Source organism: Micropterus salmoides, unplaced genomic scaffold (assembly GCF_014851395.1).
Source record: "Micropterus salmoides isolate LMB-PRFRI ecotype aquatic unplaced genomic scaffold, ASM1485139v1 Ms_hic_scaffold_3427, whole genome shotgun sequence".
NCBI classification, from domain to species: Eukaryota; Metazoa; Chordata; class Actinopteri; order Centrarchiformes; family Centrarchidae; genus Micropterus; species Micropterus salmoides.
Window position 1 is genome coordinate 17,545 of NW_024042737.1, and position 11,243 is coordinate 28,787.

The following is an 11,243-nucleotide window of genomic DNA, read 5'->3' on the forward strand; positions in this document are numbered from 1 at the left end:
AAGGTGCATGGTTGTGGGCTAAACTCAGGAGTATTTCCTCACTGCTGAATCCGATGGCAGTGCACACTACACGGCAGCAGTGTGTGTGTGCGTGATGTTGCAGCCTTGCAAAGTGAAGTTTCTCTCATAAATGTGACTATAATGTCAGAGAATATTCAAGTTCTTTACATGTAGATTAATCTTGGAAATTAAATTCTGTCTCGGATTATTCCCCCTCTCCGCTGGCTCCTTTTCTTCTATTCCAGTGGACCTCATGTGCAGTCGTACCTTTAAATCATATTACACATGAAAGAAGAGCCTATAAAATACAGAATGGAGATCTGAACTACAATAAGATAATTAGGCTACAAATTTACTCCATGTGATGCCAACACGCCTCCTTGGCTCTGTCGCCCGCCACGATATTAGATTTAGAGTTAACTTGTCTTTACATTCATAATTTCCTGACACCACCGACGTGCATTCCTCTGGAGAAATACGGAGCATGCGCCGTCGCGAAAAAACGGCCGAACACGCGCTTTTATGCGAACGCGCACTAACTCCAATAACACGGACTCAGCTAACCAACATCTGATCCACCTTCGTAGTTTAACTCCAGTGTAGGAGATCAGTTTGTAACTCTGAGGAGGCTGAACTCCCTTCGTAGTGCAGGCCACAGCTGTGTGAACAAACATTTACATTAGAGAAGTATGAAACCCTGACACATTCATTCAACCTTTATTTAAACAGGAGACAGGAACAGAGACAAACCTTCATGCTGCTAATCTGAATCACAACAATACAATGAATTATAACTCTCTGTTAGTTTAATATTTACAATAAACAGACCACATTTAAAAGGTTCATGAGCCATCAGTCACATTTTGTTCAGACTGACTCGGGTCCATCAGGAAAGAGGAACATTCACAGAGACTGCCTGTGTTTATAGGCAGGGCTTTTATTTTGAAGGCTCAGGTGAGGCGTGTGCAGGTAGTCTGTCGACAGAGACTCTCGCTGCTCTCAGAGACTTTGTATTGACGGAAGTCTTCCCAGGCTGAAGGAAACTCTTTGTTTAAACAGAGTTTCACACCTCTTAAATCGAGCGTTTTCTCTATGGAGTCTGTGCCCGTGAGGAGGAAGTCCTGCCTGCTGCGGCTCAGGGACAACTGGCCGTTCAGGAAGCTGCGCAGACAAACATACGGTCAGTTCGTTCAGCAAACTGAATCTCACTGAAGCGTTCAGCTTTAAAAAGTTTAACCCTTCATGTTTCATCATTAAACAGAAAGCAGGTGAATTTTTCCACCTGTTCACTTTGTTGTTTATAGTTTTCAGTATTTAAAGTTCATGTTAACTGTTTTCTGTCAGAACTCTGCACTTCATTCTTTTTATTCTTTTCATTCCTGAAAACTGGAGGCGGCAGAGTTTCCCCTGCAGCGCGTCTCTGATGCAGATTCCACATTAAAGTAGGTTGTAGATGCACCGATCGATCGGCGCCACATTTACACGCTGCGATGGTTCCTGTCACGTCAGCTGCAGCTATCTGATCCGTTACAGCAGTCCAGTCAACTGAAGATTAGTGCAGGTCCAGGTCCTCCTTTAGTCCCTGGTTTAGTCTGGAGTTTTGTTCTAACATACTACAGTGGCCCAACAAGATAAGCTTGGAATGGTGACCCCATCCTAATTAGGAGCAGTGGGCAGACTCGGGCAGGGCTCGGGAAGCAGTTAGGGGTTCAGGACCTTGCTCAAGGGCACCTTCTGCAGGGACCAGGAGGTGAACTGCCACCTCTGCAGCTAACAGTCCATATGACTGATCTGGACTCAAACCAGCGACCCTCCAGTTCCCAAACCAAATCCTTTCGGGCTGAGATACTGCCAACCCTAAAAGACAGAGGAGTGCGCACCGCCCCCCCTCTACCAGAAATGATGCAGTCGAGATTCTCACATTTGGGCAATTAACAGGGGTCAGCACAACCGGAGTGCAACAGCTAAAGCCTAGTTCAGACTACACGACCTGCCGTCTTATGACAGGAGTCTTGAAGTCATTGGTTCACACTACGTGTCTGATCGGTGAATGAGGTCACACACTACACGAGCTGACGACTATCTGGTCTCCAAACCATGTTTATTACAAAAACACACGAGTAGTGACACTAAACAGGAGCTGTTTATTATTATAAAGAGGATCATTCGGTGAAAGACTGGACCAGCACATGGCCGTTGGCTCACAGCCCTCAGCCAATGATGTCCAGTACACTAACACTTAGTTTACAGTTTGAACCAAACTGTTAATCTTTCTGCTGATTTGTCTGTCTGACATGCAGATGTTCACATGGATGAAGATCCTCCAGCTGCAGAGAACCAGCAGAACCAGGAGAACCCCGAGAGCAGAGCTGAGGACTGTATGGGTGAGAAGGGGAAATTGTTGACGGGGCTACGACTGCGTACAGATAAACAGCGGGGCTACGACTGCCTACAGACAAACAGATAAACAGCGGGGCTACGACTGCCTACAGATAAACAGCGGGCTACGACTGCCTACAGACAAACAGATAAACAGCGGGGCTACGACTGCCTACAGACAAACAGATAAACAGCGGGGCTACGACTGCCTACAGACAAACAGATAAACAGCGGGGCTACGACTGCCTACAGACAAACAGATAAACAGCGGGGCTACGACTGCCTACAGATAAACAGCGGGGCTACGACTGCCTACAGATAAACAGCGGGGCTACGACTGCGTACAGATAAACAGCGGGGCTACGACTGCGTACAGATAAACAGCGGGGCTACGACTGCGTACAGATAAACAGCGGGGCTACGACTGCGTACAGACAAACAGATAAACAGCGGGGCTACGACTGCCTACAGACAAACAGATAAACAGCGGGGCTACGACTGCCTACAGATAAACAGCGGGGCTACGACTGCCTACAGATAAACAGCGGGGCTACGACTGCGTACAGATAAACAGCGGGGCTACGACTGCGTACAGATAAACAGCGGGGCTACGACTGCCTACAGATAAACAGCGGGGCTACGACTGCGTACAGACAAACAGATAAACAGCGGGGCTACGACTGCCTACAGACAAACAGATAAACAGCGGGGCTACGACTGCCTACAGACAAACAGCGGGGCTACGACTGCCTACAGATAAACAGCGGGGCTACGACTGCCTACAGACAAACAGCGGGGCTACGACTGCGTACAGATAAACAGCGGGGCTACGACTGCCTACAGATAAACAGCGGGGCTACGACTGCCTACAGACAAACAGATAAACAGCGGGGCTACGACTGCCTACAGACAAACAGATAAACAGCGGGGCTACGACTGCCTACAGATAAACAGCGGGGCTACGACTGCGTACAGACAAACAGATAAACAGCGGGGCTACGACTGCCTACAGACAAACAGATAAACAGCTGGGCTACGACTGCCTACAGATAAACAGCGGGGCTACGACTGCCTACAGACAAACAGATAAACAGCGGGGCTACGACTGCCTACAGATAAACAGCGGGGCTACGACTGCGTACAGACAAACAGATAAACAGCGGGGCTACGACTGCCTACAGATAAACAGCGGGGCTACGACTGCGTACAGACAAACAGATAAACAGCGGGGCTACGACTGCCTACAGATAAACAGCGGGGCTACGACTGCCTACAGATAAACAGCGGGGCTACGACTGCCTACAGATAAACAGCGGGGCTACGACTGCCTACAGACAAACAGATAAACAGCGGGGCTACGACTGCCTACAGATAAACAGCGGGGCTACGACTGCGTACAGACAAACAGATAAACAGCGGGGCTACGACTGCCTACAGATAAACAGCGGGGCTACGACTGCCTACAGACAAACAGATAAACAGCGGGGCTACGACTGCCTACAGATAAACAGCGGGGCTACGACTGCCTACAGATAAACAGCGGGGCTACGACTGCCTACAGATAAACAGCGGGGCTACGACTGCCTACAGACAAACAGATAAACAGCGGGGCTACGACTGCCTACAGACAAACAGATAAACAGCGGGGCTACGACTGCCTACAGATAAACAGATAAACAGCGGGCTACGACTGCCTACAGATAAACAGCGGGGCTACGACTGCCTACAGACAAACAGATAAACAGCGGGGCTACGACTGCCTACAGATAAACAGATAAACAGCGGGGCTACGACTGCCTACAGATAAACAGCGGGGCTACGACTGCCTACAGATAAACAGATAAACAGCGGGGCTACGACTGCCTACAGATAAACAGCGGGGCTACGACTGCCTACAGACAAACAGATAAACAGCGGGGCTACGACTGCCTACAGATAAACAGCGGGGCTACGACTGCCTACAGATAAACAGCGGGGCTACGACTGCCTACAGATAAACAGCGGGGCTACGACTGCCTACAGATAAACAGCGGGGCTACGACTGCCTACAGATAAACAGCGGGGCTACGACTGCCTACAGACAAACAGATAAACAGCGGGGCTACGACTGCCTACAGATAAACAGCGGGGCTACGACTGCCTACAGATAAACAGCGGGGCTACGACTGCCTACAGACAAACAGATAAACAGCGGGGCTACGACTGCCTACAGACAAACAGATAAACAGCGGGGCTACGACTGCCTACAGACAAACAGATAAACAGCGGGGCTACGACTGCCTACAGACAAACAGATAAACAGCGGGGCTACGACTGCCTACAGACAAACAGATAAACAGCGGGGCTACGACTGCCTACAGATAAACAGCGGGGCTACGACTGCCTACAGATAAACAGATAAACAGCGGGGCTACGACTGCCTACAGATAAACAGCGGGGCTACGACTGCCTACAGATAAACAGCGGGCTACGACTGCCTACAGATAAACAGCGGGGCTACGACTGCCTACAGATAAACAGCGGGGCTACGACTGCCTACAGATAAACAGATAAACAGCGGGGCTACGACTGCCTACAGATAAACAGCGGGGCTACGACTGCCTACAGATAAACAGATAAACAGCGGGGCTACGACTGCCTACAGATAAACAGCGGGGCTACGACTGCCTACAGACAAACAGATAAACAGCGGGGCTACGACTGCCTACAGATAAACAGCGGGGCTACGACTGCCTACAGATAAACAGCGGGGCTACGACTGCCTACAGATAAACAGATAAACAGCGGGGCTACGACTGCCTACAGACAAACAGATAAACAGCGGGGCTACGACTGCCTACAGACAAACAGATAAACAGCGGGGCTACGACTGCCTACAGATAAACAGATAAACAGCGGGGCTACGACTGCCTACAGATAAACAGCGGGGCTACGACTGCCTACAGACAAACAGATAAACAGCGGGGCTACGACTGCCTACAGATAAACAGATAAACAGCGGGCTACGACTGCCTACAGATAAACAGCGGGGCTACGACTGCCTACAGACAAACAGATAAACAGCGGGGCTACGACTGCCTACAGATAAACAGCGGGGCTACGACTGCCTACAGATAACAGATAAACAGCGGGGCTACGACTGCCTACAGATAAACAGCGGGGCTACGACTGCCTACAGATAAACAGCGGGGCTACGACTGCCTACAGACAAACAGATAAACAGCGGGGCTACGACTGCCTACAGACAAACAGATAAACAGCGGGGCTACGACTGCGTACAGATAAACAGATAAACAGCGGGGCTACGACTGCGTACAGATAAAGAGATAAACAGTGGGGCTACGACTGCCTACAGATAAACAGCGGGACTATGACTGCGTACGACTGCGTACAGATAAACAGCGGGACTATGACTGCGTACAGATAAACAGCGGGACTATGACTGCGTACAGATAAACAGCGGGGCTACGACTGCGTACAGATAAACAGCGGGACTATGACTGCGTACGACTGCGTACAGATAAACAGCGGGACTATGACTGCGTACAGATAAACAGCGGGACTATGACTGCGTACAGATAAACAGCGGGGCTACGACTGCCTACAGACAAACAGATAAACAGCGGGGCTACGACTGCGTACAGATAAACAGATAAACAGCGGGGCTACGACTGCGTACAGATAAAGAGATAAACAGTGGGGCTACGACTGCCTACAGATAAACAGCGGGACTATGACTGCGTACGACTGCGTACAGATAAACAGCGGGACTATGACTGCGTACAGATAAACAGCGGGACTATGACTGCGTACAGATAAACAGCGGGGCTACGACTGCGTACAGATAAACAGCGGGACTATGACTGCGTACGACTGCGTACAGATAAACAGCGGGACTATGACTGCGTACAGATAAACAGCGGGACTATGACTGCGTACAGATAAACAGCGGGACTATGACTGCGTACAGATAAACAGCGGGGCTACGACTGCCTACAGATAAACAGCGGGACTATGACTGCGTACAGATAAACAGCGGGGCTACAACTGCGTACGACTGCGTACAGATAAACAGCGGGACTACGACTGCGTACAGATAAACAGCGGGGCTACAACTGCGTACAGACAAACAGATAAACAGCGGGGCTACGACTGCCTACAGATAAACAGAAACAGTGGGGCTACGACTGCGTACAGATAAAGAGATAAACAGTGGGGCTAAGACTGTGTACAGATAAACAGCGGGACTACGACTGCGTACGACTGCGTACAGATAAAGAGATAAACAGTGGGGCTAAGACTGTGTACAGATAAACAGCGGGACTACGACTGCGTACGACTGCGTACAGATAAACCGCGGGACTACGACTGCGTACGACTGCGTACAGATAAACAGCGGGACTATGACTGCGTACTGATAAACAGCGGGGCTACGACTGCGTACAGATAAACAGCGGGACTATGACTGCGTACAGATAAACAGCGGGGCTATGACTGCCTACAGATAAACAGCGGGACTATGACTGCCTACAGATAAACAGCGGGACTACGACTGCGTACAGATAAACAGCGGGGCTATGACTGCCTACAGATAAACAGATAAACAGCGGGGCTACGACTGCCTACAGATAAACAGCGGGGCTACGACTGCCTACAGACAAACAGATAAACAGCGGGGCTACGACTGCCTACAGACAAACAAATAAACAGTGGGGCTACGACTGCCTACAGACAAACAGATAAACAGTGGGGCTACGACTGCCTACAGACAAACAGATAAACAGCGGGGCTACGACTGCGTACAGATAAACAGCGGGGCTACGACTGCGTACAGATAAACAGCGGGGCTACGACTGCCTACAGACAAACAGATAAACAGCGGGGCTACGACTGCCTACAGACAAACAGATAAACAGCGGGGCTACGACTGCCTACAGATAAACAGATAAACAGCGGGGCTACGATTGCCTACAGATAAACAGCGGGGCTACGACTGCCTACAGATAAACAGATAAACAGCGGGGCTACGACTGCCTACAGATAAACAGCGGGGCTACGACTGCCTACAGACAAACAGATAAACAGCGGGGCTACGACTGCCTACAGATAAACAGCGGGGCTACGACTGCCTACAGATAAACAGATAAACAGCCGGGCTACGACTGCCTACAGATAAACAGCGGGGCTACGACTGCCTACAGATAAACAGATAAACAGCGGGGCTACGACTGCCTACAGACAAACAGCGGGGCTACGACTGCGTACAGATAAACAGCGGGGCTACGACTGCCTACAGACAAACAGATAAACAGCGGGGCTACGACTGCGTACAGATAAACAGCGGGGCTACGACTGCGTACAGATAAACAGATAAACAGTGGGGCTACGACTGCGTACAGACAAACAGCGGGCTACGACTGCCTACAGACAAACAGATAAACAGCGGGGCTACGACTGCCTACAGATAAACAGATAAACAGCGGGGCTACGATTGCCTACAGATAAACAGCGGGGCTACGACTGCCTACAGATAAACAGATAAACAGCGGGGCTACGACTGCCTACAGATAAACAGCGGGGCTACGACTGCCTACAGACAAACAGATAAACAGCGGGGCTACGACTGCCTACAGATAAACAGCGGGGCTACGACTGCCTACAGATAAACAGATAAACAGCCGGGCTACGACTGCCTACAGATAAACAGATAAACAGCGGGGCTACGACTGCCTACAGACAAACAGATAAACAGCGGGGCTACGACTGCCTACAGACAAACAGATAAACAGCGGGGCTACGACTGCCTACAGATAAACAGCGGGGCTACGACTGCCTACAGACAAACAGATAAACAGCGGCGCTACGACTGCCTACAGACAAACAGATAAACAGCGGCGCTACGACTGCGTACAGATAAACAGCGGGGCTACGACTGCGTACAGACAAACAGCGGGGCTACGACTGCGTACAGACAAACAGCGGGGCTACGACTGCCTACAGACAAACAGAAACAGTGGGGCTACGACTGCCTACAGATAAACAGATAAACAGCGGGGCTACGACTGCGTACAGATAAACAGCGGGGCTACGACTGCCTACAGACAAACAGAAACAGTGGGGCTACGACTGCGTACAGATAAACAGATAAACAGTGGGGCTACGACTGCGTACAGACAAACAGAAACAGTGGGGCTACAACTGCGTACAGATAAACAGCGGGACTATGACTGCGTACAGATAAACAGCGGGACTATGACTGCGTACAGATAAACAGCGGGGCTACGACTGCGTACAGATAAACAGCGGGACTACGACTGCGTACAGATAAACAGCGGGGCTACGACTGCGTACAGATAAACAGCGGGGCTACGACTGCGTACAGACAAACAGAAACAGCGGGGCTACGACTGCGTACAGATAAACAGATAAACAGTGGGGCTACGACTGTGTACAGATAAACAGCGCGACTACGACTGTGTACGACTGCGTACAGATAAACAGCGGGACTACAACTACGTACAGATAAACAGAAACAGTGGGGCTGCGACTGCATACAGATAAACAGCGGGGCTACGACTACGTACAGATAAACAGAAACAGTGGGGCTACGACTGCGTACAGATAAAGAGATAAACAGTGGGGCTAAGACTGTGTACAGATAAACAGCGGGACTACGACTGCGTACGACTGCATACAGATAAAGAGATAAACAGTGGGGCTAAGACTGTGTACAGATAAACAGCGGGACTACGACTGCGTACAGATAAACAGCGGGACTATGACTGCGTATGACTGCGTACGACTGCGTACAGATAAACAGCGGGACTACGACTGCGTACAGATAAACAGCGGGGCTACGACTGCGTACAGATAAACAGCGGGGCTACGACTGCGTACAGATAAACAGCGGGACTATGACTGTGTACGACTGCGTACAGATAAACAGCGGGACTACGACTGCGTACAGATAAACAGCGGGGCTACGACTGCGTACAGATAAACAGCGGGGCTACGACTGCGTACAGATAAACAGCGGGACTATGACTGTGTACGACTGCGTACAGATAAACAGCGGGACTACGACTGCGTACAGATAAACAGTGGGGCTACGACTGCGTACAGATAAAGAGATAAACAGTGGGGCTAAGACTGTGTACAGATAAACAGCGGGACTACGACTGCGTACGACTGCGTACAGATAAAGAGATAAACAGTGGGGCTAAGACTGTGTACAGATAAACAGCGGGACTATGACTGCATACAGACAAACAGATAAACAGCGGGACTATGACTGCGTACAGATAAACAGCAGGGCTACGACTGCGTACAGATAAACAGCGGGACTATGACTGTGTACGACTGCGTACAGATAAACAGCGGGACTACGACTGCGTACAGATAAACAGTGGGGCTACGACTGCGTACAGATAAAGAGATAAACAGTGGGGCTAAGACTGTGTACAGATAAACAGCGGGACTACGACTGCGTACGACTGCGTACAGATAAAGAGATAAACAGTGGGGCTAAGACTGTGTACAGATAAACAGCGGGACTATGACTGCATACAGACAAACAGATAAACAGCGGGACTATGACTGCGTACAGATAAACAGCAGGGCTACGACTGCGTACAGATAAACAGCGGGACTACGACTGCGTACAGATAAACAGCGGGACTATGACTGCCTACAGATAAACAGCGGGACTATGACTGCGTACAGATAAACAGTGGGGCTACGACTGCGTACGACTGCGTACAGATAAACAGCGGGACTACGACTGCGTACAGATAAACAGCGGGACTACGACTGCGTACAGATAAACAGCGGGACTACGACTGCGTACAGATAAACAGCGGGACTACGACTGCGTACAGATAAACAGCGGGGCTACGACTGCGTACAGGTGACTCATAAAAAGTTTTGGTTGCTTCAATTTTCTACCATTTTTCTTCTTCCTGTTTCAGATCTGGACGATGACGTTGACCCTGAAACTGGCGAGAGAGCACAGGGATGACTCTGCCCAGCACTTTTCAATCACAGAAACCACACCCAACCCTCCTTAAACACCCTTAAATCCCAGCAGGACCTCCCAGTTTGAAAAGTGAAGCTAATGTGGAACATCCTAAACCATTCCGTAAATGTTTGTCCCTTTTAGAGAAAAATAGAAGATATATGGCGCATTAAGCCCTTCCCCTTCCACGCCACAGAAAAAATATGTACGGCAGTCATTTTTTCAATTCAACGACTCTTGGTCCTTTCATCATCACATCATCTATGCTTGGAAGCTCTTTGACGTTAGCTTCAGTTGTGTTAGCGTCAGTGATCATGACAAACATCGTGTGTAATTCAAGGCACATTTCAAACAGGATCTAAACATTAGTTGCCGTTGACTAACGTACATTTTTACCAAACTAATGTCCCATGGTGGTCCACAGGAAGGGGCGGGGCTTAGACTCACTTCTGGTTCCACAAAACCAAGATGGCGTCTGCCCAAATACCAAACAAGAGGCTTCAAAACAGTCGTGCACAAACTAACCGGTGGCGTCAGCCGCTATGTCTGTGAAATGATCTTTGTCTCACAGAAACAAATAGATTTTTTTTGAGGATTAGATGAAAGTTTTATTTTGTAAACTGACAAATGAGTTTGCTGCAGAAGGAAACTTCTTGGATCAGCTGATGATCAGCTGTTATATTATTATTATTGAGCTTGTGTGGTGAGTTTTTATTATTTGCTTTAATTTTATATTTACTGTATTTTATTGTTTCATGTATCTTAAGTCTGTGTTTTAGTCCTCAGGGACAATAAAGTTAAAGTTGAAGTAGTTGGTGTTTCGTGGTGTGTTGACAAGAACAGAAACGGT

At 49.2% G+C, this 11,243-nt stretch overlaps 1 long non-coding RNA gene across 1 annotated transcript; it reads left to right on the forward strand.

The window, feature by feature from the left end:
* The first annotated feature begins 946 nt into the window (after nt 1–946).
* On the forward strand, nt 947–11,204 carry LOC119884424. Its single transcript, XR_005441012.1, has 3 exons — nt 947–1,180; nt 2,301–2,384; nt 10,347–11,204. It is a non-coding gene; the product is annotated as an uncharacterized LOC119884424 (long non-coding RNA).
* Nucleotides 11,205–11,243: the final 39 nt, after the last annotated feature.